Raw genomic sequence first — 252 nt, 5'->3', positions numbered from 1 at the left:
TGTGATCTGTCTGTCAAATAAATAAATAAAAATCTTAAAAAAAAAAAAAAAAAGAAAGAATAGCAATGTGGGAGAAGTTGAAGGCACTAGACCTTTCTGACCTTGACCTGGCTTAAAATGTTGGTAACTAACTCCACCAGACCTGAAGAGGATTCCTTTGGCCCCAGTGCTCCTGTGGGCCTGTGTAGTTTACTTCCATAAGATAGTAAGCCTACTGTCGGACTTGGAGATTGGATTATAGATAGGTTGGAC

The sequence above is a fragment of the Enhydra lutris genome, unplaced genomic scaffold (assembly GCF_002288905.1).
Source record: "Enhydra lutris kenyoni isolate GAN:26980312 unplaced genomic scaffold, ASM228890v2 scaffoldscaffold1, whole genome shotgun sequence".
Lineage (NCBI taxonomy): Eukaryota > Metazoa > Chordata > Mammalia > Carnivora > Mustelidae > Enhydra > Enhydra lutris.
This window is presented reverse-complemented; position numbering follows the sequence as displayed.